This window comes from Pleuronectes platessa, chromosome 2, assembly GCF_947347685.1.
Source record: "Pleuronectes platessa chromosome 2, fPlePla1.1, whole genome shotgun sequence".
NCBI lineage: Eukaryota > Metazoa > Chordata > Actinopteri > Pleuronectiformes > Pleuronectidae > Pleuronectes > Pleuronectes platessa.
The window spans coordinates 20,777,180-20,804,508 of record NC_070627.1 but is presented as its reverse complement, the minus strand read 5'-3'; positions in this window follow the sequence as shown (position 1 = coordinate 20,804,508).

Below are 27,329 nucleotides of genomic sequence, written 5' to 3'. Positions count from 1 at the left end.
ATGAAGAATTGTTGAAAACATATTTCCAAAATCATTTTTTGTCTCTAAACAATACTAATGATATAAAACTGTAATGACATTTCTGCTATTTGCAAGGTGAAATCTTTGAAACCTCCCTACTTGATTACCCCAGGGATTTTCTTCAATGGAAAATATTCTAATGCAATTCACTATTTTCATTTAAAACCCTGATTGGATCTTATCCCATTTTATTGGGGGGAGCTGATATAATTATTAACATTATTACCTCTAAGTATAACTTTGATGATTATCACTATAACAACCAGTTTGGCAGAGCTAAAAAAAACAACAACTACAACAATCTCTCACCCCTTCTTTCTCCTCTCTCCCCCACTTCTCTCCTCTCAAAGCAGATGGCAGCCCACCCTGAGTCTGTTGACGGTTTCTTATTGTTAGGAGGAGGTTGTTGTCTCCGTCTCTCTCCACGGCCCCCAATTGTGGGAACTGTTGGGTTTCTCTCTATTAAATGCTCGAGAACCTGGTGATGTGAAGTGCTTTCAGGTAAAGTTTGTCATGTGATTTTGTGAAATGTAAATGATATAGAATTTAATTGGATTGAAGTTCTCTCCTTGAATGGTTCCATTCGGTCACTGCACACTAATAATGTCTGTTTACTTTTTGATAATTACAAAACCCACTTGCTTTTTGTGCCCCCAGGAAGTTTGGTGCCAGCCCTGGACTCACACCTTTTAACCGTGACAACTCAAACTCCTTGAAAGGGGAAGTGTGGGCCCTTTGTTTATAAATATGCGTGTATAAATGAATTGTACTCGGTTCAGTAGCTCGTTTCTGCAAGCAGCTCTGACACAGGGGCAGTAGCTAAAATGTAAGCTTATAGGCAAAAGATACAGTCCATGAAATGTTCCCTAATTCACCAATAAAATGCTCAAATTTATTCTGAGTCTATGTTGTGGGCCAGTGGTGACAAACTCAATCACAGGGAGGGCCCGAATTTAAAACTGGGACCAAACAGGGTCAACAATTATTAAATAGGATAGAGAGATGGGCCAGAGCCAGATGTTTGGCATCTGTTCTTTGCAGTCAGTTTATTAATGTTTGGGGTTAGGTTCTGTGCTGTGGAAACCCTCAAGATGTAGTGAAGGTGTGCAGGTGCTGCTGCAAAAAGAAGAACACACCTCCGCCAAGCAGAGCAGAAAACCGTTGGGTTGCGAAAGAAAACTTGGAGAGGAGAACTGCAAACATTTGATTGACTGTTGCAGCGAGTTTAGGCTGCCTCCCTGCTGTAGCTGTCTTTTAGAATACGAGGGAGTGAACTTCAATTACAGGCTGCTAGGCAGCTCGGAGACACTTTCTGTGCTCCAAGAGATCTGTCCTGCTGCACTGCATGCAGGGTGGAGGGAGCGTTGGCAACCACAACTGCTTTCTCTATTGTCTAGTTCAAAATCCCCTGAATCTAAACTTGAGTGTGAGGAGCTGGTTTGCTCACCGTGACAGTCCAGGGATGCCTCTCTCACAGTAATAGTATATTTATATTCCTCCAATCCTGGAGAATTCCCGAACAACAAAAAGATGGGGAGAGTTCTCTTATTTCTGGGCATTGAAAGGTTTTATTATATCAGCAGATTTCCTTGGGAAGCTTCAGCAGGCGGGTGTCCCTTTTAATTATACCAACACATTGGAATTTTATCAATGCAGTTGAAATTAAGTGACAATCTGACTGTTTCTGGGCTCTGAGTGGCTCAGGCAGCGAGAACGATTGCTCAAGGAGCTGTGAAAAGCCAGCCAAAGGCAAAATAAATGAGAGGAGTGTGCATACAATCCAAATCAGTTTCGCTGATTGTAGGTGTCCTTCACAGTAAGGCCACTGAGTCCCTTGGTGGAAATCTGCATTGCAAATGTGAATCTCAAGTGTTACCTCTTCACCATAGAGTTCAATCTCGTGTTTCCTGTGCAGAGTCAAATCAGGTCTCGGCACCTGGGTTTAGGCTGATGAAAAATACGGATTATATTTCAGGGATGTAATGGCTTTGATAGACGTGATATACTGTATACGGAGGGAATGACAGTGGGGCTGTTGTGAAGTATTTTTTTGTGTATTTGGCTAAGGGGAAAAAAACTGTTAAAGTGCTTGGTGCAAAAAAAAAACACAAGGATATTGTTTTGCTTATCAGGCTATTGTTGGAAAGAACAAGCAAGGCTTGCTCTAGCCATTCTTCCACCATGAATTCATTCGCAAATGCAAATGTTCATCTCGATGAACTGTTTGATTGTGGATTATGTTAGATCATTGTGTGTGCGCATAAATCCCGCAAAAAGCAACAGAAGGCACTGTGTCTGTTGTTGGTCTTTGTTCTGGTGCATTGTGCGATCATAAACACATACAACTCAGAGGAGCAATAAACCAAAGAGTTGAGCAGGTTAGAGGAAAAACCACCTCACTCTGACTCACAACTGGTCTGTTGTTCTGTTGACAACAGTAAAATCCTTTTTTGCTTCTTTTTACATTTTTTGGATAATTCAAATCATTTACTGCTACTTAAGCTTTACTGCAGGATTCAGTGTCAGCGAGTTAAAAAATTCATGGAGAACATCCCATGTAATCAAAACACATGAACTGGATGTGCCAGTTTTAAACTCTGGCATGTTGTAATACCAATTGGATTTTCCAATAAGTTACAAGATTATGAGGAATCTTGAGCAACAAAAGAGGTGGTTTAGTTTAGCTTTCCTCAAACTGATCCATGCCAATCACACAATTTCACTGAGATGCTCGTCTTAAATTTATAATCAATACCATACTCAAGACTTGGAATTACTGAAAAACAACATCTAAATCACTTTGTCCGAGACATTCGGGTCCGTAGGCGCTATCGTTAGTATTATGCTGAAAAGTGAAACATGATAGTTTTACCCTCACATAAAATGAAAAGACAGATTTCATTGTAAATTAGTTGAAATTTACATTTTGTGCCAGGAATAAGACTGGCAGCAGTCCCATAATGAAGCGAATCCCACCACATTCCGCCCTGCAGCCTCTTGATGGGCTCAATTAGCTGTTTAGGGGCCGGGAGGATTTAAATGGCTGTCTGCTGAGCTGTTCCAAGAGGTTCTGAATGTCAGTACATTCTTCAAATAAGGCCTAGTGGGTGTGCATCTGCATCCCTACATAATTTAAAGAATTACTCCGAATAATCAGATGTACATTTGGTAAAGGCTCTAGTTTGTTTGCTTTTTGGGTTGGACACGTAGAGAGAGAGAGAGAGGGAGAGGTTTTCCTCTCCAGCACTTATTTTCTGTGTTAATATTTAAAATAATCCGACTGTGATTTAGACAGACAGGTGGCTTTTAGGTATAACCTAGAAAACAATGGCCTAAATCCCAGACTTATCATCTTCCAGAGATTCATAGACTCATGCTCTCTCTCTCACACACACACACACACACACACACACACACACACACACACACACACACACACACACACACACACACACACACACACACACACACACACACACACACACACACACACATACACACATCAAACAGGGCTGTATCAGATGCCTCTGGTGCAATATTCCACATAAAAAAAAAAGTCTCTGGTTATGCTTGCTCTTAAAAAGGAAACCTTTAAATTTTTTTCTCACTTCAGTAACAGGAAACAGGAGATGCCGGGATATTATATACTCTGAACACTTTGTCTGAGTGTACTGCATTAATGTGATAGCTCCTCAGGAGGCTGGAGGCTAGTTAGTGTCCTCTTTATTTTTCACTTTACGCCCTCAGCTGCATGCATTGGCATGGTGGACTCTCTTTATCGTCTATTTCCCTTTTGTTCTGAACAACCCACCTGATGTCGGTCAATCTAACACATCATCCATGGGGATCCTCTCCGGTTCGCGCCTATATTTTTAGGTCCAAGAGTATGGGGGCTAGAGTTATCTGATTCTTTTAGTGTACAGGTGACAGCCCTTAACAAAACATCCGCTGAGGACTGAAACATTCACGGCACAGTCCTGGAGAGTTTGTCCTGGATCTTACTGCATCAGAGCCCTGGGTAACTTTAGCAGCTTTATTATTAAGTTAACACTCCAGCAGGCCCAGTCTAATCTGTTGCCTTTGTCCTCATCCGTTTCTCTTGTAACTTTATAGTGAAATACACCTTTTGAATATATGATCTACAAAGCATAAATATAAAAATCTGTTTAGGTTGTTTGTAGTTACCATCCAAAAAAATGTATGTAAGAATGATGTTATCCGTTTCCTCAGGACTAATGAACTCAAATTACAGCACAGCCTCTATACGAGGACTAAATAAAGGTTTGATCATCCTTTCTGCATTCAGTGTCCACTGAGAGTTACTTGCTCTGGTCACACACAGGTGCACACGGCTCCATTCATACTTAAAATGAGGGCGTACTTCGTTCCGGCATTCCCTGCATGCATGCCTGATCCCACATTCTATTCCAATTAGAAGGCGGATATAGGTTTCTGTGGCATGAACAGTTGACCAGTACAGTCAGTGCAGTCACAAATGTGGACATGGGTGGAAAACTAGACATATACATTTCAAGGACTAAAGCAGACCCCAGCAGTCTGAAAATTTGCAGAAACTATGAATTTGTCCTTCATTCACATGTGGTACGGGTCATCAGCTGCTGAGGATGCTGACTTCTTACCTCCAGTCTGCAGATTGAGATATCATGAATCTAAGCATCAGATGTGCACTGTTTTCCTGGCTGTTCTGGGGTTTCATTGGAGTTCTCATATTTAGATTGTCAGCTAGAGCTAACGTTAAATAGGTAAAGCGACAAATGTCTCTACAGCTAAACAATATGCAGTATTCAGTTTGAATGACAAGCCTAGTGGCACAATTACTCCTGTTATCACTGTAAACTCCCTTTGTGTCATTCCAGAGTGGAAATCTTGACAGGCACAGCGACAGCAACAAGAGGTCAGCAGGGTTGAGATGTGGTGATGAAGGTGACATGATTCATATTGTGATTATACTACAGTTTGAGCCATTTTGTTGTGTTATAAAAATAAAACATTTCCACAAACCATATGTCAAAGTTTCTGATTGTGTTGTTTTTCCTCTTTCTCATTCGAATATTTCCTTTAATTCATTACATGTCAGTATATCAATCAATTTGCTATCAATGTGCTTCAAACACCATGATGTGGTTTATATTAATGTTTTCAGTCAGAGTATTTGAACAGTTTTATTCCAGGTCTCTCCAGTAAAACGTAAATGTTGTTTAAGTGGCCCACAATTGTAAGAAATGACCATTAAACAACTCAGAACAGCCTGCGCAGCAGAATCCAAGAGTGCTCAAGCCTAATGAGGAGAAAGTGGTTCCATATTTAGTCTATCATTATTATCATGATGATTATTATGGTTTCATTGATTGAATTACATTGATCTGTCTGACGTTATTTGGCTTAATTTTTGTCAAATTGGAGGAACAGGAGACCTATAAGTGTAATCATCATCATCTTAGAAAGAAAACAAACAATAATGATATATTTATGTAGGATTTTTTTTTTTTTACAAGATTTCACCTTTTTTAGATTCCGTTTTTATTTCCCTTTAGGATTACTGTTTGCTGCTCAGCACATCCACTTTAAGCTTCAAACTCCATTCAGTCCTTTTTTCTCATGCTCTGTACCTGGACTTCACTATCTTTTGGCTGAAAGCCTTAAAATGTTGAACACAAGTATCTTCCCAGCGCTACAAATTCTACTCAGCTGAAAAAAAAAAATCCTTTCGAGGCTCTGAGGGACTCAAACGGGGTCAGGGTGCAAAGCATTAAAATGTAAAACCTCAAACACGGATTCCCATGTCTCACTCCGTGCCCTGGGCCTCTTCTAGATGAGCTCGCAATGAGACTGGGGGAGACGTGTGAAAGAAGGCGGGCTCCGCACGGTCTGGATCCCCTGCAGGAGGCAGACCTGTGTTAAGCCCGTCTCAAATACCAGCTTCGTCTGCTTATTTATAGATGCCCTATTTATCCTCAGAGCTGGAAGACAGAACACAAATCAGACATCACATGTTGCTGAAGGAGTTTCTTAATGGACATGAATTACTGCTGGATGTAGGATAGTTTTCATTTATTCACCTAACCCTTTACTAGGAATTTCTTTTGAAACATAAAGAGATTTTTCAGATGTAACACTAGGAAAAGTTAGAATGATACTGTGAAAAAATTGAAGTCACATCCTAGAGGCTGTGTCAGGTCTCCATTTGGAGTAACTTCATCTAAACTGATGACTGATGAATATTATGAGAGAAGAAAAAAAAAAGTTAAGAGGATCAGCAATGCGATCCGGCTGTCATTCTCCTGTCTCTAAATCCTCTCGCAGCAGAGCTCTCCTTTTATTCCCCATTTGCACACAGTCGACAGGATTTGTACGACTTTTCAACACATTATTTCCTGCTGCAGAAAGTCAGAGGTTAATGGCCTTCTACTTTCCTTTCTTTTCCACATCTGTGGCTGCAGAGCTCTAACTGGCCAGTCATGTTTCGCCAAATATCCATTCTGCCCACCTTGGGCAATTTAGGGTCGTGGAAACTGTCAGAACCCAGCAAGTTCAGCGAAAGTAATCTTTTTATCCCTGAAAGGGACAGTCCCGCTTTCTATTGTATCGAGTGCTGACTGAGGAATCTTAAAGGGGACATATAATGCCCATTTCACCACAGTTGATATGGTTCCTTGGGGTCTTAATGAAATGTCTGTAACATTTTTTGGTCAAAAAACCACAAGGATCATTTAAAACAGCACCCTTTTTACCCTGTCTAAAACAGCCTTCCTCAGATTGACCTGTTTTGAGTGCCCGGCCCCCCCCCTCTCACCGCCCCGCCCCCCCTCTCACCAACAACCCATCCCCCTTCTCACTGCCCCGCCCCCGACACACACACACACAGACACACAAAGACACAGACACACAAACACACACCCACACAAAGACACAGACACACACACACACACACATCTTAAATCCCCCTTAGCATATTTAAGGTTGTTAAAATCATTTTAAGTCACTGTCCTACATATATATTTCTGTATCTGTTTGTTGTGTTTCTTCATTGAAGCTACAATTTTCTAAATACTACACCTTCTGAAAAAGATGTACATTATTTAAATATATGCATTAGATATGTGTGTATACACTATAATTGCATGTGTATATTTCTACATACAGGGCATATATTCTGAGCGCACACACACGCAAACACATCCAGTTTCACGTCTTAAATCTACCCTTAGCATATTTAAGGTTGTTAAAATCATTTTAAGTCACTGTCCTACACATATATTTCTGTATCTGTTTGTTGTGTTTCTTCATTGAAGCTACAATTTTCAAACTACTACACCTTCTGATAAAGATGTACATTATTTAAATATATGCATTAGATATATGTGTATACACACATATCTACACTTAAAATATGCGCTGCTGTACTCTCAAGCCCCGATGAGAGACCAGCTAGCCGCTGAGAGCTAGTTCGATTTGACGCTTCTCGACGTCTCAGTCCGGTTGTTGTCACGCCCTCACTCCCGGAACCCCTCACCCAGACCCGGGTCTGTCCGTGTTCCCCTCCGCGTGGACTGACGGTCCGTGTGTGGACATGAAGCCGAGCAAATAGCGGAGGCTTAGCTCCGGGCTGCTTGGTTCAGCTGCTGGTGATGTGTCGGTCGTGAACGATTCGTTCGTTTTGAACGAATCCTTACAAGGACTCGGGAGTAACGAGTCCTCTCAAAGAGAGATTCGTTCATTTTCTCGTGGCCGCACATCGGGACTGTTGCATAGGCTGATGCAGGTCACGTGAAAAAGGATCCAAAGACTCGTATCCGGCAGATGAACGAATCACTGATCCGAAGACTCTGTTGGCAGAAGAACGAAACACTGATCTGAAGACACGGTCGGGAGGTGAACGATTCGTTCATCTGCCGGGTACGAGTCTTTGGATCATTTTCTACGTGACCTCCATAGGCTCAGAAGAGGAAACAGTTACCTCATTCCCTTTCGCGTGACCGCTGTTAAAAAGCAGCCATGACTGACAGCTTTTGTGTGGCAGATCATATATTTTTTAAGAAAACCTCCTCTATTAAATACAGTAAAACATGACAGTTTGTATGGTTTTAAATTGTCATTTATTGTCACACTGGCATTTAATTATCACGGGAAATAATTACACTGCACTAAACTGTAAGTGTAAATGTAAAGTGAAAATAACAAATAGGGCTGAATAGGGCTGAACGATTAAGATTTAATATGCGATTCTTTTATTTTATCCTCTCTTTCCCCCCCAAAAAATAATGAATGATTTAAATATGACCAACACAATATTAGATACTGTACAATATTCTTTCCCACGTTGTTATAGTCAGTGGATCAGCAGCAGATTAAGCTCTGTGTCCGTGGATGCGGCGGGCCAGCTGGATGTGCTGGCAGCGTGCGGATCAGCAGCTCCATAGATTCCCGTTCATGTCCGGGTGGACGTGCAGCGGTATGGAGGTGCCGGGCGATTTTCCCGTACGCCGCCCGCACCGCGGTCACCGGCGAGATGAGCTCGCTCTGTGTGGCCGACATGTCGGCCAAAGACTCTGTGGGCAGATGAACCCGATCATTGATCCAAACACATGGTCGGGAGTTGAACAATTCGTTCATCTGCCGGGTACGAGTCTTTGGATCGTTTGCACCCCCCCCCCCCCCTTGAAACGAACGAATGACTCAAAAAGAGATTCGTTCATTTTACTGAACGAGATTCAAAGAACCGACACGGTAAAAAGATCCGAACTTCCCTTCTCTATCAGCTGCTAACAACATCGCTGTGCTGCGTTCAGGGTAAAGGCCGAATTATACTCGTGTTGCACGCACGCACGCATGCACGCAAGACACGCAACACGCCCCTTTCGTGCCCTCTGCGGGCTTGCGTGCGTCCGCCAATTTTTCTAACTACACGACAAAACGACGTGAGCCTCACGCAGCCCGCAAGGCTTGTGATTGGTCTGCTTACTACATCCCGTCCGGAGTCTAGTTTCCGGTTTCATGCCCCACAATACGCGGAAATCAGGGAAGATTTAGAAGAAGGAATATGGACCAAATAGAAAAGCACTTGGCAGAAGAGATCAGAAAGTATGACCACTTGTATAACCCGTCACTGACTGGCCGATTTGTCCGCCAGAAATAGGCTATGAGGAGCCGGAGTGGCGATGTAAATAAACAATCGACGAAGAAGAAGAAGACGTTTCTTCTTTGTGTGTTTTGTCTTTGAAAAAAAACGTTACTCCGCCTAGGGTTCTGGCGGTGAATTGCGTTGCAACACGCGCAGCACGTTAGAGAAGTATAAACCAAAACGAGTCCGTCGATGCAGCTGCGTGGCCTTCCGCGGTTGCAGTCGCAGGACTATAATTCAGCCTTAACTCGGATATCCCGACCTCCTGCAACATAGCGAACATGAAATAGTTTTCATCGATAAACATACACACAGACACACACACACACACAGACAAAGGGATAGTGGAGGGGCTACAGCTTTGGAGGCTAACACTGCTGCAACTTTTGCGGCGAAATGCACTTAAAACCCGGGTATGAGTCTATTTTAAAGCGAGTGACGGAGGCGGCAACGACTGCTGGTGACCGGCACCGGTTCGTGCAGCTCGGGGTGCGTGGAGCAAATCTGTACGGGCCACACAAGTTATAAGGCGCAGCTCTCTCTCCCCCTCCTCCTCCTCCGCTTCGCCGCCCGGGCATTACAGGAGAGGCTGTCGGCTGCAGCCGGAGACCGGGGGGGTCCTGGAACACGTTCCGGTGCTATTTTCTAACAAAGCTCCACAAACAGCTGTTTTAATACCTGCTGTTTCAACCGGGCGACACACACAGAAGCAACGACTCGGGTTAGCCTCCCGGCCGGGGTTCCACTTGCAATACCGCTGTAAAAGCGTGTACAAGCAGCCATTTGAAGCAACTTTAAACACAAACTAACAGCCAACTAGCGTTAGCTCCCTGCTGCTAACCGTAGTGGGACACACACAGGGGACACACAGGCTGGAGATTTGTCACAGATCGATAATGATCAATGATGAAAATGAGACATACCCTGCAGACGTGGGGAACCCTGAGCCGGTGAGACGTGTCCGGCTCTCAGTTGGTGAAGTCAGCGGTAGCATCGCCAGCCTCGCAGTGAGGCGCCGGGGACCAACCCGTCACCGAGCAGCCGGCTGCGGCTGCCGACGACGCCGGCCGGCAAGCCGGGCACTGATTGCTATGAGGCTAATGCCACCTAGCTTACATGTCACCGTCAATTACCGAGACAAAACAACAGCTTTTCTAGTTGAAGACACTCACTGCGACACGAGACACGCACCGTCAATGCTCCCCTGTCCGTGGGGAGATCAGTCAGGCGGCTGCTGCCAACCGTAAACAAACCCCGACAGGTCCACCAAAAGCGAGCAGCAGACATGGGTCCAGCAGCCCAACATCACCTAACGAGCCCGAGCTGAGGAGGGGGCTTTGGCATGTGACTTACCCCGACCGCAGGCTCTGCTTCTCGGCCAGATCTCCGCCTCTCACCCCGCTCACCGGCTGGTTAGTGTCCCCCCTCGGCTAGCTTCCCAGCTAACACCCGCGGCCTCGAGCTGAGGAGGGTGCTGTGGGTCGTAACGTAACCCGGTCTCCTCCTCAACCAGATCTCCGCCTCCGGGGGGGGGGGGGGGGGGCTATGGGGGGCCATGTAGACAGACTGTGACGTCAATTCTGGTCGTATTCCCATTCGACGCACTCTATCGTATAGTTTCTTACATAGAGGAACCACAACAAATCGCAGGAGTTGTTTTTTTCCAGAGTTTTTGGGACGGCAGACATGCCAGATACCCACAACGTGTAGAAGCACTACAAAAGTGAATTTTTCATAATATGTCCCCTTTAAAAGTAAATTAAGGATGGTCTGAAACCTTCCTCTCCTCAGCAAGATCCTGGAAGGAGCAGTCGCCGCCCATCTCCACCAGCACAAGTCCAACCATGAGGGCTATGAACCCCTTCAATCCAGATTCAGACCCCACCACGGAGACTACCCTCTCTGCTGGCTTCGACACAGTCTGACATACCATCCTCCTCAACCGCCTATCCAACACCTCAGCCTTGGCAAAGATCTCTATTCTGGCTCCATTCACACCTCTCCAACAGGAAACAGTTAGAGGTTCCAGGTCTACTCCAGCCCAGTCAACCAAGGCAGTATACAAGGCTCAGGGATGGGCCCCCTTCTTTTCACCATCCACATGCTCCCGCTTGGACGTATCTATCCAACTCTATCTAAACACTTATCCATCCACTCCACCCCCCCCCCCCCCCCCCCCGTCAATAGTCAATTGCCTGCATGACATACAACACAACATACAAATCTGGGTGTCATCAAACCCTCGAGATCTCCTCCTCGACATTGACGGCTTCTCCATCTACCCATCCCCCGAGGTCTGCAACTTGGATTTCATTACCGAGTCCACCTTCTCTTTCCTATCCCACATCAAATCCGTCAACAAATCCGAATCTCCTCACAAAATCCAAATCCCGAGATTCCGGCCTTCACTCCCCGACTCTGTGGCAGAAACCTTCATTTATGGCTTAAGTACCAGACAATGTCCCAAACAGACTTCATTATGTGTAGAGCTCTGCCACCAGGGTTCTCACCCGCACTGAGCCCTGACAGCCCATCACTCCGATCAAGGCTCCCGATCAAGGCCCTGATCAGATACCAACTCCTCCTATTCACCTATAAATCCCTCCATGCCCTAGCCCCAACATATGTAAGTGACCTCCTCCACTCCTATACTCCACTCAGAAGGCTGCTGTCCTCAAACTTAGGTTTGCTCTCCATCCCCGACACCAAACTACGAACCTTTGGAGACAGAGCTTTCTGTGTCACACCACCTGTTTAATAAGACCTTTGACCTTAGTCAACGCTCCAACCTGCTATTAGTGCTGTTTATTTCTATCCTGTTTTGTGCAAATTACTTTCTTTTCCTTTTTCTCTTTTGTCCCCACAGACACACATAACGCATCCTTGGGTCTCTTGAAAGCCACTATAAAATTTCACTGTGCATTTTATTGAGCCCTCACTTTACATTAACACCTGGTCTCTGTTTCGATTTTAAAGGGTTGATAATTATATCTCCCTGTATGTTTTGGGAAACCCGACATGTTTCTTATCGACTGTATCAGCCCTCAAGTAGTTAGTGGCAAAGAATAGCCTCTTCTCTGCCCTCCGCTGCAAAGGCACTTGTAATTGCTGCTGTCTTTCCATCAGAACAAAGCCAAAAATACGGTTCATCTATTATTCATTACGGCAATAGACTCTCCAGAGACCCCCCCAGTAAAAGATTTCCTCTCGTGCACTATAAAACCTGTGTATCCTGAAAGCTCTGGCAATGATAATACAAAGATTTCTGTTGGCTTTTTACTGTCAGCGCTCTTCAGAAAACTAAAATCACTTTGATGTTCCTCAAGAAAATTGGCATATTCAAGAGAATTTTTATAAAAATAAAAAGTTTGCACTGCACAAGCAGTTTGTATATAACGACACTTTATATAATAGTTGAAAAGTTTAAAGCAAACACCTTCTGTTTTCACAGATTTTTGTTTTCAAGGTTTCAATGAAGGCTCATTTTAGAGCTAAAACAATCCCAGTGAGTCTTGAGAACTGCCTGTGTCAGCAATTCTCTGAGGTTAAGTAAAGAGACACTGCTCATTATAGCTGTGCAGGGACCAGTGGGGCAGTATTAACTCAGGGAAAGTCTCCTAACAGACGATTTATCCTGCAACACAGTCTATAACATTACATGTACAACATTTAAATTGACTTGTGCCCTTACTGTGCCTAAATGTGCAGGTATTGTTTGTAAAATTAAAACTGGTTATCTTAGTTCCTCAGAAAGCTTAGTGACTGATCCGAACATGCAACCAAAAATGCATGAACAGCACAGTTATACCAGATGCTCTCAGTTCAGTTTACAATGTATGAGAAGAAATGGGCTTCAAAGGCAATTACAGACCCAATCAATACCTCAAATGGATTTTTATGAAGACTACTACTTCATAATTGGATATGACCTAGCACACATGAGTAACATGGCACATAAATTATTAGAGTAGCATTTGAAGTAATAGGGCAATGTCCTTTTTACCTCACTAGTCCTGGGTTGCTTAAGAAATTTATACCAGTAGTGCTCAATTACCATTAACGGTGCCAACAAACCTTTAAATGTGTGGTGAACACATATTTAAAATATATTTTCAATTCTTTTTTCAGTGGCATGCACTGCCGTTTCAGTTTTTTGCTTTACAATTTCCATGTCTTGACACAACAGTCAGAGATCATCTGCTTGTTGCCTCTTCTGCAGTAAGGTATAGGAGAACTAACATTGTCATTGGTTGAAAAAAATCCCTACAGGTCAAGTGAGCATCTGCTCCGATAAAACAAAAACACATAGAGTTGTGAGAGGCAATCTCAGTGATGTCGGCTTGGCCTTTAAAAGAGCCCCTGCGGTGAATTCATAGAGAACCTGAGGCTGGACCCATTTTCAAATATCACTCCTGCTATTCTGCTGCAGAAATTGTGTTAAAAGTAATATTCTACAGTGTTGGTGGGTTTTCTTCCCCATCATGAACTGTCGCTGCACAGAGGGATGTGGCGAAACCTGGATGATTGAGTGTAATGACAAAAAAGATCATTGTAAATGACCCTCAGGAGTCTGGCTCAAAGCAGAGCCACATGGAGGGATGGCTTCACTTTCGGTCCAAACGGTTCAAGTAAAAAAGGAAATACAATCATATCAATTTTAAGTAAAAAACATACAATAAAAAGAATACAAAATAAGATGTCACAGGCATGTAACTCAATATATACATCTTTTTTGTTGTGTGGAGAAAAAGAAATAAATGTTAATTTGAGTGAATTCAACAAAGTTAATAAGATTTAATTAACTCAAATGGAAGGGTTAAACAAAACATCTGTGCTACAACTTCATGGAGCAAATGACATAGGATGAAGGAAAAACAAACTGCTAGCCAGTTAGCCAGTTGGCTGTTATCTACTTTCATTGTTTGCATTAATCTTTCATTTAAATCACAATTATTCCTAAGCATTTGCTGCATAACACGAATAACACTTAAATAAATTACCTCATCTGTGACCGTGATTTGTGGCTGAGTTACATCAGTTAGTTTTTGAACAGCAATCGTGTTGAAGAAAACTCCTCCCATGATCCCATGCTGCATTACGAGACCATCAAACTTTTGTTGTTGTTTTGATTAAGACATTTCGCAGCCAAAGTTTCATATTGTTCGTAAACAGAAAATTGCTCAGACTCTAATTATATTTGTGGACAGATGATTTCTCATCATTCAGTTAGGATTTATGTTTCTGTCACAACCGTATGCAGAGAAATAAACAATTCTTTCTGCTACAACAGCTGTGAAAAGGACTTAAAACTTGGTATGAAAGACTTAATTGTGTGAACACATTCTGGCCTGCAGTTTTTTACGATATTTGTCTTCCGGATAAATCTGTCGCTAAGGGCAAAACCTCACACATAATTCAGCCGTTCGAATATTCAGCATTTTTTATGTCAAGAGCTGTATTTTTCTTGTGTTCTTCCAAACTATTCTTTTTCTCTTTGTACCCTCATGGTTGAATGAAATTAATGTAAGTCGCTTTGGCTAAAAGTGTCAGCTGAATGAAAGGTAATGTAATAAAATGTTTACAATCATGGTCTAACCACGTGATCATAACTGTTACCATGATGACAAAATATAGAGTCTCCAATACCAGACAGAAAGTCTAGTTTCCATTGATTCACCACTGCCACTGCATGACCTGGATGTGACTGTATGTTGTTGAAAGCTCTCACTTTTGGTGATAACATTTAACTTACGGGTTCAAAGGCCTCATTTCTTCGAGAAAGTCAGAAATGATATCCATGTTAGTGGAGATGGAGGCACAGAGAGAAGTGAAGCTGGTCAGAAAAAGGCAGCAAATATAGAAGTAACTCAAGATGGAAATATTCTGATCTGCTGTAGATGTTCACTGTGCTTTTCAAAGACCTGTACTAATTATGTATGACTCAAAGTTCAATATCAGTGGTTTTATATTGAAAAAAAAAATGAAACGCTGTTAGACCGACTTTAAAGTTCTCATAGCTCTTATGTTTCCCTCTAGATATCTATCATAACTATATTTTCTGTACTTAGGGTCATTCTTGGTTGACTCTCGGAGTCATGCTGTTATCAAGCTTTGGTATGTAGGCATTACACATTTTAAAGAAAAAGTGCATTGTTTGTTAAAGATGTATGTTTCAGTTTCGCCAAAGGGGCCTGCTTGATTAACTGTGCTCAGGTAAAGTTTGTGACGTTCTTTGATGATGACAAATGGTTTCAGGTGATATATTATAATGATGGTGTTGTTTTTCATCCAGCCAAAAATGAAAACATCTTGTGCTCTCCCCCCCCCCCTAATCTCCCCATGGCTGCAGCCACATTCCTCACCCACCTGACAGACAAAAGATCCAGCTGCAATCACAAAGAAGAAAAAGAGAATTGCAGCAGGTTAATATAAGTGTTTATCCCCCTTCTTCCAGGCACATTGAAAAGTCATCACTCTTTTGTTATTGACACCGGGTGCTGAGCTGCTAGTTACCATCTCTCAGTCCAGGGCATTGACTCCTGAGCTGGATTATTGAAGGAAATGGCTTTTTCGTGGAAACACATACGGAGTCAAAATGAGATGAATTACATCTGAAACAAGAGTCTGCTGAAATCGTCTCTTGGTATTACAGTAGTTGGCTCTGTTTAAATGCCACTTTAAAACATGATATGCTGGAATAATAGTCTCAGGTATATATATATACAGTGCCTTGCATAAGTATTCACCCCCCTTGGACTTTTTCCCATTATGTACTGTTACTAACTGGAATTCAAATAGACTTAAATAAACTTTTTCCCGTTTGATCAACAAAACATGCATAGTACTTTGGAGGTGCAAAATAAATTTTTATTGTGACACAAACAATAATGAGAACAAAAAAGTTGACATCTGTTGGGTGCATAAGTATTCACCTCCCTGTGTCAATACTTGGTAGAACCCCCTTTCGCTGCAATTACAGCTGCAAGTCTTTTGGGGTATGTCTCTACCAGCTTTGCACATCTAGAGATGGAAAGGTTTGTCCATTCTTCTTGGCAAAAAAGATGAAGCTCAGTCAGATTGGATGGAGACTGTCTGTGAACCGCAATCTTCAAGTCTTGCCATAGATTCTCTATTGGATTGAGGTCTGGGCTTTGACTGGGCCATTTTAAGACATTAACATTCTTTAATCCAAACCATTCCTTTGTAGCTCTGGCTGTATGTTTAGGGTCATTGTCCTGCTGGAAGATGAACCTCCGCCCCAGTCTCAAGTCTTTTGCAGACTGCATCAGATTTTCTTCAAGGATTTCCCTGTATTTGGCTCCATCCATCTTTCCCTCTATTCTGACCAGTTTCCCTGTACCTGCTGAAGAGAAGCATCCCCACAGCATGATGCTACCACCACCATGTTTCACTGTTGGGATGGTGTGCTCAGGGTGATGGGCAGTGTTGGGTTTTCGCCACACATAGCGTTTTGCATTGAGGCCAAAAAGTTCAATTTTGGTCTCATCTGACCAGAGCACCTTCTTCCACATGTTTGCTGTGTCTCCCACATGGCTTCTGGCAAACTCCAAACGGGATTTTTTATGGATCCCTTTCAACAATGACTTTCTTCTTGCCACTCTTCCATAAAGGCCAGATTTGTGGAGTAGACGACTAATAGTTGTCCTGTGGACAGATTCTCCCACCTCAGCTGTGGATCTCTGCAACTCCTCCAGAGTAACCATGGGCCTCCTGGTTGCTTCTCTGATTAATTTTCTCCTTGTCCGACTCTTCAGTTTGGGTGGACGGCCTCCTCTTGGTAGGTTTGCGGTTGTGCCATATTCTTTCCCTTTTCTTATGATGGATTTTATGGTGCTCAGAGAGATGCTCAAAGCTCTGGATATTTTTTTATAACCTAACCCTGCTTCATATTTCTCCACAACTTTATCCCTGACCTGTTTGGTGAGCTCCTTGGTCTTCATGATGCTGTTTGTTCAGTAATGATCTCCAACAAACTCTGAGTCCGTCACAGAGCAGGTGTATTTATACTGAGATTAAATTGCAGACAGGTGGACCCTATTTACTAATTATGTGACTTGCAAATGTGACTTGTGAATGCAATTGGTCGCACCAGATCTTTGTTAGGGGTTTCATAGTAAAGGGGGTGAATACATATGCACTCAACACTTTTCAGATTTTTATTTGTAAATAATTGTGAAATCCATGTAATATTTCCCCCCACTTCCAAATGATGCACTATTTTGTGTTGGTCCATTACATAAACTCACGATGAAATAAATTTTAATCTGTGGTTATACCATGACAAAATGTAGAAAAGTCCAAAGGGGGTGAATACTTATGCAAGGCACTGTATATATATGTCTGTTGTGGTGCTCTTTAAAGAATAAATAGATACAAGTGACGTAATTAGGGTTAGGCAGCCTGTGAAGTTTTTGAAAGAGGACAAATGCTGGAGACAGTTGGAAACCTATAGCAAACATGTTAATAAACAATACAGGTTCCAGTTTTGAAAGATTATTACAATTTAAAACTACATCCCGGAGGAAAAACATTACTTAGACTTCATGGATAAACACAATAGTCTTTTGTGAGAAATGGTGAATATGAGAATAACAGTTTAGAAGAAAACTCCACAGTGTGCATCTAAATTTATCACACTGAAAACTAAGTAATAACCAGGAGGTCAGTTTCTTAGCCTCTCTGGAGCTTTCAATCAAACCACACAGTCCTGCAGTAGATTGAGTTGGTCACAAATGTTGTGCAAAACCAGGTACTGAGGGCTTTTCTGTTTTAAAGGCAAGCTGATCCAAATGTTTGTCATTTTGGGCACGTCACATGTTGCAAGGATTTAGCCAGTACACAAAGGCTAATCCAATGTAATTACTATGAGAGCTCCCAGTCAAATGGTGCTCCAGCAGGCGAATGATTCTCTGATACAATTAGAGACTCTGTAAATGAAAAGGTTTTGGTCACAGTGTGCGACCATTTAAAAAGAATACAATTCCACCACACAGTCTGCAGATAAAAGTCCTGCCTGCAGACGGAAGCATCCTCTCGCAGGGATAATATTCTTTGGGAATTTTGAATTCAGAGGGGAACAGGAGCGAGAGACTCCCTGCGACTGAGCATCAGCCAGGCTATTTGTGGACCTGGAAGGAAAGATGTGGCCCAGTTCCACATTAACCTCCTGTTTTGTAGGTTGCTGCAATCAGCAGCTGTACAGATGGTGTTCTGGCACACTGTCATTTGAAACTTTTTTATGAAATGAACAGTGTTTTTCTCCCCCGACGGACCCACACACTGACCTACATGCATTTGTCTGACTCTGAGACAGGAGAGAATTGTAATTAGCAAGGGTGACAATCAGGTTTATTTAAGGACAAACGCGATTTGAATGAGGTTCATATGAAAATACGTTTTCACAAACTATCTGTAGCTAGACATGTAGATGCTGCTTCACTTGTTGTATCACCTCCGTTTTCATTGTTGTTTGTTCCCAAGATTACGCACAAACCATTAAATGGATTTCCATGAAATTCCAAGATAAGACGTGGGCAGGAAATAACTAATTAAGATTGGGTGCCGATCTTGATCACGACATAGACCCAGGATTTTGTTGAACTTTCTTGCAAAGAATAATCCATGGATCTTGAAGAAAAAAAAATGTTATTTGTAGGGGACTGATATCTGTGTGTTTAGTTTGGTGCAGATCGGATAAAAAACCTGGATCTATTGAAATAAATATGGTTTTATAAAAGGGACTGTTGGGCGTGCACTCTTTTCTAATTGCATTTAACATGCTTACCTTCAGGAATTCACAGACTGAGACTGACAGTGTCTGACAGCTTGGACAGCATGAATTGGATTTGATTGCTGTGCTTGTTTGCATGACAGTGATGGAATATAAATGAATACTAATGCAGTTTTTCTTCAAGTTTGACATCATGCAAAAGTAGAAAGTTTTTTTTAAAACAGCAGAAGCACTCAGTCTGCAGAACTTTATTAGACGATGAGATCAGAATATTCAGTGGGTCAGACATAATAAACGTGTCCCGACCTGAAAATCTGTCTCACCACGGGCCACCGGCTCACACGCTACCCTTGCTCAAATATTAATATGCTCGTCGGCACTTTTAATATGAAATAAGTTTGTGATCTAAAGGCGTATGGGTTGCAGTTGTGCTGGAGAAAGTCAGAAATAGCTCATAGTAGAGCAATGGGCCTAATGGCCTTCTCCCTTATGAGCAATAGTTTAGAGTGAAAAGCGCTTTCATATTTACTTTTCTCTCATCAATGAGATAAGACAATTTAATTGAGAAGACAAAGTGGACTTGGCCAAGGTGACTTTGTTCATCTCATGCTCAGATTGTAGTTCAGATTATGATTGTATTATAGAACTATAAAAATACTTAATATATCTCCTCTGGTAGGATGGAGCAGGGCTTCATCTCGAGATGAGGGTGACTGTGATGTCAAGTACAAAAGCAAACATAAACTAATAAGCCACACGTCATCATATTACTTATTGGAGCTGATACTCCCATTCAGTGTTTCAAAATATTTTACTTTTTTTTCTGTCGAGTGGGTTAGGGTTAAAACTATATATTTATATATATATATATATATATAACTAATTACATTAACTAAAGGAGCACTTTGATATAGGTTTATTCAAGCAATCAAATAACTCTTCATAGACTATAAAAATGGAGGTTGCAAATCGAAGTCTGTTTCTCTAATTCTGGTTTAAAAAAAACAGTTGGAGCTTGCCAAAATGCCAAACTCGAGGCGACAATACGGCAGTGTTGCTCATGGCCACTGCTCCATCACACTGCTCTTCTCAACCTTTCCCGCCAAAGCAGACCAGGGATCATAGTAAAGCATTTAGCTAAAGATACTGATAGAGAACCATTAATAGATCTATGAGGAGAGTGAATATTGGATTTACATTCATTAGGTAGACACAACTCCATATGGAAGCTATTGCTGCTCTATGTCTGATGGATGCTTAAAATTAGCTGCAAACACAGTAATATAGTGAATTGTAGCAGCATTTGCTAAGATTTCCCACAAAAAATGTTTGATGTCTTCATATGCGCACTTGGTTTTTACAAAAGTCAAAGCAAATTAAGCTTATGATATATGATAATCTCCAACAAACATTTTTTCAAAGATAACTCCATGCTGCTTATAATTTCACAGCTGTAATGTATATCATAGTAAGCAGCTACATATAGTAGGATTATGTCAACTGGAAAACACGTTTTAAGCATAAACTCTAAATCCCAAGGACAGAAAAGCTGTGTAAATCAGGTGACAGTAGCTGTGGTACAAATATTGCTGGGTTTTGTGACCACAAACTGTGATGTTCTATTTCAGTTCACATCTGAGCCACGTCTGTGTAATCCTCTTCAACATTAGGTCAGTAGCTCCTGACTGCATGAGCAGGCTTTTCCCGCAGCTACTATCCACATGCTTCACCTGCTTCTGCACAAACTCTAAAAGTAAAACACACATTGTTCACACGCACACATATATATATCCCACTATTATTCCGATTGTGATAATTCTCAGCATATTCCTTTTGGATATTCTCCAGTTAAATGGGGGCGATATGCTGAGGTAACTTGTTGACTACTCTTATTGTTGAAATACAAATACATATATTCCTTATATTCACTAAAATTGAACTGCTTATACTAAATTTTCCAACAAAATCACAAATACATTTCATGCAAATACATTAGGATTCTTTGCGGAAATGTCATCAAAGATTTGTGATGAGAAGGACATTTTACAGTTGAAACTTGTCAGTGCTCTCTGGTGGATAAACTATGGTGTCACTGTTTTTAAACTACTGCAGTTGTTTGATTACTTACGAATCAACATACATATCCTGATACAAATATAAATTGATACTGTGGCTCGTGCATCCCTCTCAATTTACAGTTTGATTTGCTCATTGTTCTTTGAGAACCTGCCCAATCGCTTACTTTTCACCTTCCTTCCAAGACCCAATATTAATCATGTGAGAAACGCATCGATAGGAATCAGGAGAGTATAAAACTGTGAGAAAATGAATCCTTAAATAGCCATAGCAACTTAAAACATGTTTTTTCCTGCTTTCTCCCTTTCACTGTTGCCATTTCATCTGCAGTCACAGTGGAGTTGAAGAACAAAAGCAACTCCCGCATCAGGAGGCTGTGGCTCGCAAAAGAACGTTCACAGTAATTGTACACAAAAATGACTGCATGCGTACAAAGTAATTCCAGCTGTGTCACAATATATGTAGTACAGGGGAGTGTATATGTGTGTAACCTGTTCCATAACGCTACAGCGAAAGCACTTAGTCCACAGCATCTACACACATCCATCACGGTGGGCTAAAGAATTGGTCATCTGTTACATTTTCTAACACAAGTTTTGACAGCGTCACACTCTGTGGTCAGACACTTCTTGAATTCCACACGGGGCAGAAACTGAGTGCAACAACACTTGAACACTTACGCTTCATCAATCAAAGGCTGGGTGGGTGATTGCTCATGGTCCAGTGCTGTACGGCCATTTTTAACAGCACAACACAACACAACCGTGTTCATCTAAAGTATGTGTGCCCCAGACAAGTGAACAAGACTTTGTCAGCCTCACTTTGCCTCAGTGGCTAACAGCTGTGTGAGGTGAGGCAGAGCAGAATACAGTTAAGGAAGAACAATAAATACAGTGATCACACATATTTGAAATTACTCTTAAACTTGTTTAAGTCATTTTATGTACTTGATTCTGTGTAAACATATTATAATTTATGTTTGATAGGTGATCAGGCATCTGAGAAATGAACGGCTACTGTCCCACGATGCAACAGTGCCTACCTTTTACACTCTTACAATAGCAAGCAGGCATACACACAAACACATACACACACACACACACACACACGCACACATACACACAAACACACACACACACACACAAACACCTCCTCTTTTAATCAATTCAGCAAACTGCTTGATTGTTTTCTTTTTTTTAAACAATCTTCTACACTGTGGTCCTGTCAGTTCTGCAGTTTTGGGACAACTCTGACTGATTGAGACATCACAGACATGGAGAAAATATGTACTTGCAACAGGAAGTTAAGAACGTGAAATGGCATTAAAAATAAGAATATCTGAATTAAAAAATAAAATGAGTTGAAGATGATAGTCCAGTCCTGAGAAGACATTAGAAATCATGGAAGTTTCTCAAGTAATGTATACCGTGATATTGCCATGACCTTGTTTCTTGTCCCAAGATCACACCAGAACACAAAAATTAAAGGAACTGCAGTCTAATGTCGTTCTTTTTATCCCCAGTTTGATCTTTAAACCATGAAAACATGGAGTGATTCACATCAATTTAGGTCCAAGTTAGTCACAATTCATTAAAATTGGGAATCTCTAGCTATCCATCCCCAGTAATAAGTGGTGGAACATAGCATCAAGAATGTTACCCAGTATTAAAATCCTTTGTGTTATTTCTGGCTAGAAAATAATTTATAAATATTCACCATTTCTCTATCGTAATAGACATTTGTTTTATGGAATACTGTCAGAAGGTGAATTCTTTCCCCAGTTCCAGGCTTGAAGCAATTCAGAAAACTGACACTTGTGTTTGATTGACAAACTGCCCAATCAATTTGCAATTTGCAAGACTGTCACTTTCGATATCACTGTCTTTTTCTCACACAGGCGTGGGTCACTAATGGGCTTCATAAGCTTGACCTTGGGCCCAATGTGGAAAAGGCTGGTTGTTCTAGAAGTGTTGCTGACCCCCAAATCATGCCCCACTTTGGACTGTAATACAGAATAGAGGGTCTGTTCAAAGTGTTGGGGAGAAGAGGATTGACTGACTGTCTTGTTCAATCAGCTCATGTCTAAACATATTGGGACTTCATTTAGGTACAAGACAGCTCAGCTGAACGACCCCTACCATAAACTGTGTGGGGAGAGATGGAACAAATTGCATCATGGCGTCTTGTGCATGTCTTGGCATACTAAGCGGAGCCTGGCATGCTCTCTGTGATGCACACAGCATCTGTTCATGTGTTCTAACAACAGGGCTCATGGCAAGCTCCTTCCCAGACAGAGGGTGATTGACTCTGTGCAATTATTTCACATGTCCAGTGGCGGCTAATGGCAAAAATAACATAGGCCATAGCCTAAGGCGTAGAATGTCAGGGGTGAAAAACCTCTAACATGATTTCATTGATCACTGGTCACAGTACCAACATTATCAACAAAAAAAGCTTTTAACAACATGAAGTGTTGACCCGTACTGTCAGTCGCATGAGGTTTCTTGTGTTTTCTATATGCATATAAATAGATCCAAATATTAGGTCAAGCAAATATTTAGAGCTATAGCTTACCAGACTGAGTACCTCAATGTGCAGTAAATGTAGGTTTCTGGATAAACTGCATCTTCCTTGCACATAAAGCATAATGAACTGAAAGATTGCTGGTATCAGTGATATTGTGATACTTTATGGATCTGCCTAAGTTGTTTTTTTAATTATTTGTATGTTGCATGTGGTTTGCTGTCTTGCAAACCTGCTAGTTCTATCGAAAAAAAACATCTCAGATTACATTCAATGACAATGTGCCAAATTTTCTTTAAATTTTCACCTTCTATATCTGCTCATGGCAACTACAGTAATTCAAGTGTAAGAGATCAAGGTTGTAGCTCATAATAATAATGTAGAGCAAACAGACTAAAAAGCAAAAGTTCAACACTATGGGAAATATGATTAGTTAGTTTTCTGGTGGCGAGTTAAATGAGAGGATCTATATCCATAATTGTAGGCTATTCATAATCTCTATGTGCTCTTTAGGTGTTTACGATGATGATTTATTTAACAATGCTGATTCAGTGTGGGCTGTAAGTAACAGGTTTCAGACTTAAATGAATCTTCTCTTCGAAAAAAACACGGAAATGATGTGCTGATTGCATCATTACAAGACTTCAGCAGGAGGTGTCCATCTCTTGATCTGAACATGGTCAAACAAAAATAACTTGACTGCTTTCTGGTGACATGGACACCCAACTGACACCAAACTCATTGTAGAAATTGAAAGTCACTCTGTTATTGATGATCAGCCAACGCTAACTGAGTGCTGAAAGGCAGCAGCAGCATGTACACTAGGGGTGTGGACACACATGAGTGCATAGTTCACGCACACGTAAAGTTAGTGATGTGAGCCAGGCATAACTTTCCTCCAATGACAAATTATTTCCCTATATCGCTCTCTGGCTCTGGGCTCTACGTCCCACATGTGTGGTACTGTAGATGTTTGGTTGCACAGGGTGGTAGCCTGTGTGTTTCATACTGGAGGTTCTTCCTTCATCCTGCTGGCCAGAGGTCTCGACGTTGGTGCATCTCAGAGTGTTGTAAAATAAGAGCATCAATGCAGTGTGCCGATAGCTCAATGCTCATTAGCATGACTGGCTCATTAGTGTGATGACCCTTTCTCTTCTCCCGTGGTGGAGAGAGGTTCCATATTGCTCCCTGGCTGAATTGACTTTTCCGTACTGTACAAGGTCAGTTAAGCTTGAACTGGAGCGGTGGATTCTGCCTTCCTGCCCCAGGTTGTCCAGTTGGAGAATGGGGGGGGTCTGTTTCCATGGCAACTAATGCATACATGGTCATTGATGTTGTGTTACAGTCACAATTGGAGTACACGCTTTTGCTCTCATAGTATGAGCTAGTAAAGAGTATTTAGTGCTCATGAGGGGGCTAAGTCTGTGTTAAGCCAACGTGTTGGAACTCAGGCTCTACAAGGTACAGCTTTCTGACCTTTTCATCTCGTGTTTACCAGGGTTGACAACTTTGTGGAAGAGGCCTTAGGCACTGACCAGTACTCCTGATGCACTGTAGGGAATACACATTTATAATGTTTGGCTGACTGTGTGAATGTAAACTTCAATATGCTGTTTCATTGAGAAGACTAGTACCCCCTATAGAGGTCTGCGTTGAGGTCCCAGACCAATCACAAGTCAATCATGACCCCACAGGTCATATTCTATCATACAAGAAAATGAACTTGAATAGATCAGTGTAATATGAACCACCTAAAATGACAGAAACCATCTTTAACAAAAATGTATACGACACATACATTTATCTTTTAGTTTGTTCTATGTTGCATCTGCTCACATTGAAGGGCGGGGTTTGTAATGTAAACCCCATTCAGCCACTAGGGGTTTCTCAGGGGGTTTGGCTTCTCTTATTGGGAGCTATCATGGTGCCCACCTTTATATACAGTCACTGGCTCAACACCAGATTCTATTTGAATTGCAAAACAACCTGAGATATGAGCAGCTATTCTAATGTGGAATAAAACTAGTTATTTAAAGACTCCAGCTGTGCTAACCGAACCAGGGTTACAGGATATAATGAATTTTCACCTCTATGCCAATGTGGGGCTCTTTAGATCTCAGGTGAATTTAAATGGGACTACGATGAAAACGATCAGTTATTATTCACATTTGTAATTGTATGTCTCCTTTGTGTGAACTGCCTGTATTGGTATCAGACATGGTGCATATATGAAATAATATGCAAAGGCAGCGAGGTTTAGTAATATAAGTCCACTGATGGATGTTTATTTTGACAGTATCACTCTGACTCATAACACAAAGCATAGTACACTGTGATACCAGGGCATGAGAGTTGACACAGTGTCAGAGATATTGCTCTATTGAGACAACTCCGTTTAACGCATTGTTGCGTAACTCACGTGATAGATAATAAAAACATATTTTCCATATAAATGAAAGGAAATATCGTACATATATAACTTTTCTATGTCGGCTTTTCAACGGGAATTAACTGGAAAGAAGAATCCACTGTAACAAAGGCCCCTTCTTCCTCTCCTCATCTCTGTGTCCTGTGCTCTTAGCCGCTAGCGCACACTTAAACACACAGGTAACAAACTCCCAGATACATTAAGTGTCTCACTATTAACCTGAGGGTGTGTAAAGTGCTCAAGCTCTCTCGTGGTAAACCAGCAGCACTGAGACTGAAGGAGAAAGCAGATGCTTCAGGGGCAGCTGCCTTCTAATGGAGCTGTCAGTTGAGGGGCCCTTAAGCCAAATCCCTGTTTTATTAAGTGCAAATCAACAAAGCTCTTGGAGCTACAGCCACCTCAAACAAGTTTAAATCCTCACAGAACAGAGGACAGCCTGAAATGCTCCTGCTGGGACACAGGGTTCAAATGATCAACTCTCTGGGCAGGCTTGAGTAAGGAAGGTCAGATAATGAATAAATCGGATATGATTAGGATATGGTGCAATGTCTTGACACTGAATCACCGTGCGCCTCGACTGGGAGGAAAAAAACATCATTGATGGCGAATGAGATACCGATGATTGACGCACCACAGAGAAATTAGAATTGTGACACCAGTAATTCGGAGGATAAAGTATTTATTGCCTGTCGCTTCTTTTCCATTACTGGTGATCAGATGGTGAGGCTGAATCCGTCAGTTTGGTGAATTCAGCAGGCAGGCAGCAACTGAAGTGGGTTAATCCTCCACTGCTCCGGAAACTCTGTCCATGCAGAAAAGACACTGGCAGAGCAGTCAAATACTCAGCTGTGTACAAACAGCTGATCGAAACAGCTGAATCCTGATTTTGTTTTTGGATTTCAAACAGAGTGGCACCACTTTATGTAACAAAACTGTTGCATCTTCATACTTCATCCCCAGCACTGAGGTCGTCCAACCTGATGTATCCATATGTCACGAGATCTCTGCTCAAACCTGGAAGGCCCCCGGTACTCTGCTGGCACCAGAGAGAAGGGAGTGTCCAGAGCTGGAGCAGCACGACAAAAGCTTGGATCGAGGGCTGACTTATAATAGGTCACAACGAGGGAGCTGCTATGCTACGCACAAAACCCTGACCCAGAATCAGGTCGTCTGCAACAGTTTCTCCACAAACACACGGTGCGAGAGACTAGAGGGGCTCTTACACGAAAGGCTCTACTCACTGGACTGAGTGGCTGGCCCTAATCTCTGGAATAGCTTGCATATTCATATTAGAACCTTTCAGACCGCAGATACATTTAAGTCATTGCTTGGGACCCCTTTTTCTCTTTGGCTTTCAATTTAAGGGCCTTGATTTAGTCTGTTATTGT